The sequence below is a fragment of the Bidens hawaiensis genome, unplaced genomic scaffold (genome assembly GCF_021521415.1).
Source record: "Bidens hawaiensis isolate Kalapana, Puna unplaced genomic scaffold, B.hawaiensis_p1.1 tig00031175_1, whole genome shotgun sequence".
In the NCBI taxonomy this organism is placed as follows: domain Eukaryota; kingdom Viridiplantae; phylum Streptophyta; class Magnoliopsida; order Asterales; family Asteraceae; genus Bidens; species Bidens hawaiensis.
Genome location: NW_027495245.1, coordinates 207,984 through 211,254, shown reverse-complemented (window position 1 = coordinate 211,254; position 3,271 = coordinate 207,984).

Here is a 3,271-nt window from a genome sequence, read left to right as displayed (position 1 = left end):
CGAATCCAAAATTTCGGATAGTGAACCGGATATTCGAAATATCTGAAAAAAATAACAATTATAAATAAATTTAAAGAACTACTTTTAAAAACATGTTGGATATCTGAAATATCCGAAAAATGTCCGAAATATCCAAAAACACTGTCTGAAAGTTATCCTAAATATCAAAACATTAGCCGAATTATCCGAAAAGTATTCAAAATAGCCCAAAAGTTATCCAAAATATCAAAAACTATCCGAAATTAATAAATAATAGTTAGTACTTAATAATTAAAAAAATAAATATTTCGGATAGTTCGGATATCCGAAATTTTCAAAATCACTATGCGAATTCGAAAGGTCGGATATCCAAATTTTCAGAATATTCAGATTCGGATTTTCATATATTCCAGATATGGATTCGAGTTCAGATTTTTTTGAATACCCCAACCAAATATCAACCAACACAATCACATCTTTACTTGTAACACCATACATGTTTTTCAAAGCTCGAAATGACACGATATTTAAAAACAAATCGCTACTGTTAAGTAAATTGGTGGAATAAGCATTTGAAGATAAAATGGGAGAAGTGAGGGAGTTTTAATCTTGATTAATTTGTATTATTTGCTGTGTGGTTTCTTTTAATAGGCTCGTGTTTGTAATTTTTTTCTTTTTTGTTTGTACTTTGGACCCACTGTGTCTTACTTGGGTGTTATTTTCTTGTCTTATACATTTGCTTTTTGTAAAACTACAAAACCGTTATGAATATATTAATAATATGGATATCAATTTCTAATATAGATTAATTTCTTCTCTAAGTTTTCTTTCCTATAAATATCTCATATATATCATGTATCATATACCTAATTAATGAAATCTTCATTTTTCTTCCTACATGTTTCTTTCTTATTGTTTTGCTATTAGACTAGTTTTAAAATACGTTATCAACACAAATCTTTAACAAGTCATGTCATCTTTTCATGAAGGTATGTTCAATCATAGTGTTCTACAATTAAGTTTTATGTTTGTTCATGATACATAGTACGTTTATAATTGTATATTCAGTTATGTATATATGTTTATGTTAAAATTACTAGCCAATATGTTTATACAAATTTACAATATTATTAATCCTGCTGGGGAACACCAATCTAGTGAGCCGACACCTTCAACCACTTTACAATGTCTACAAAATCGACTCCTACTACTCATTCAGTCATCTCTAATCTATGTGTAAGATAACTCATGTTATAATCCACACTAAAATAAAGAATAAAACAGATTAATAATATAGATTGATTTAGTTTTCTGTTTGCTAATGTTATGTACCTGGGCCGTTTTGTAAGAAGTCTAAAGATGATATTTATGAGTCCAAGAAGCTGCTTGAGCCCAAGATGCCCATAGGGTAGCATGCATGCTGCCAACTAAATGCATGTTTATTTTCTTTTGTTTATTTGAATAAGAAATTGAATAAGTCCAAGAGAGAATAATGGGATGCCAACGTTCTCCTCCTGGTTGTTAGGAACTAGATGTCACACCCCAACCTACGACGGAAATGCCGGGACGTGAACTGATTGCCACAGCTCTCATGGTACTACCATGCAATATTAAATGTGACAATATCTATTATGTTTAATTAAATAATCATTTACATCAAATTAACCAAAGTATATAAACTAAAATTTAATCAAATAAAACAATTTCCAATATTCTAATTCTTGTATCTTCTTCTCTAGCATGCAATCTAAGTTTTCTTTAAATACAAGCTTGAGAATCATATCACACGATAACATGCATATACGTTAAAAATAAAATAGATTTTGTCAACACAATGTTGAGTGAGTAAATCACCAGATTTGAGACACTATATAATAATAAGTAAAAGTGCAAACTGTTCATGTGAGATATACAGATAAGCCATAGCACATAACAATCAAACAACTACAAAGAAAGCAAACCATAAAGAAAGGGCTCAACCAATCTATATAAATGGACATTGGCTACCAAGCAAGTACTAAACCGTTGCCATAAAAATGGACATCGGTTGCCAAAGTAAGCAAACAACGTTCAAATAAAGCAAGTAAACAAATAGCAAGTTAAGCATAAACTGATAGACACACAAGGATTAACAGTTGCGGTTTGAATACTAGATAATAGATAAATATATAAGATACGCACATGTCCCCCAAAAGGTTTAAACATAAGTAAAAAGAGGAGTGATTACTCACCTTAGCAATTAAGCAGGAGTAAAAGTAAGCCATAAGAATGATGTATAATAGACGTCACGCACGTTGAGACGTAGCAAGGATAAATCCTAACAAGTATAATAGCGAAGAATACGACAAGTCAAAGAATAAACTAATAAAGAAACGAGATATGAACGAGTTTTAAGAGTGTAAAGTAATTTATTTAAAAGTTATTATTAAAAAGGATTCCTTAAAAATTTGTATTGTAACTAAAATTTAATAGATAATAAATAATTACCTTTATTGTAAGGCCCCGTTCCCGGTAGCCCTACTTTATCGTCGGATTTACTCATAAACACAGTTCTACAAATCAGAGTTAATTAAAACTTTCGCGGAATATAAAACTTTAACCGTTTATTCCAAACATTTAATCTTTTCTTTAAAACTATAACATATATTTAACACATCGTTTCTTCCATCTTCAGATGCCAGCCGTTCAATCCATGCCATGTGCCATCCTCATGCCGGCTCTTTAGTTCGCTCACCTGCGTGCATACTAAAAGTCAGCTACGCTGAGTGAGTTCTAGTTAATCAAGCAACTTACCATACAACCACTTCATACAATATGTATGTATCCGAAGACACATAATCTACTGTCTAACCTGACCACCTTATCACTTAACCACTTAACTGCCCCTAACCACTTAGCCACTTGTTTACGGAAACACATAGAGGCTTGCCCTCTCACGTGTTCATGTCATGCCACTTAATAACAGGGGCACGTATAGGCTTTCCCTATCACGCACTCACGTTATGCCACTTAATAACGAAGGCACGTATAGGCTTTCCCTATCACGCACTCACGTTGTGCCACTTAATAACGAAGGCACGTATAGGCTTTCCCTATCACGCACTCACGTTGTGCCACTTAATAACGAAGGCACGTATAGGCTTTCCCTATCACGCACTCACGTTGTGCCACTTAATAACGAAGGCACGTATAGGCTTTCCCTATCACGCACTCACGTTATGCCACTAACACCCTTACTAGACTCTTGCCACTTCTAACACACTCTACCTGCCTATATCACACTTCATATCAG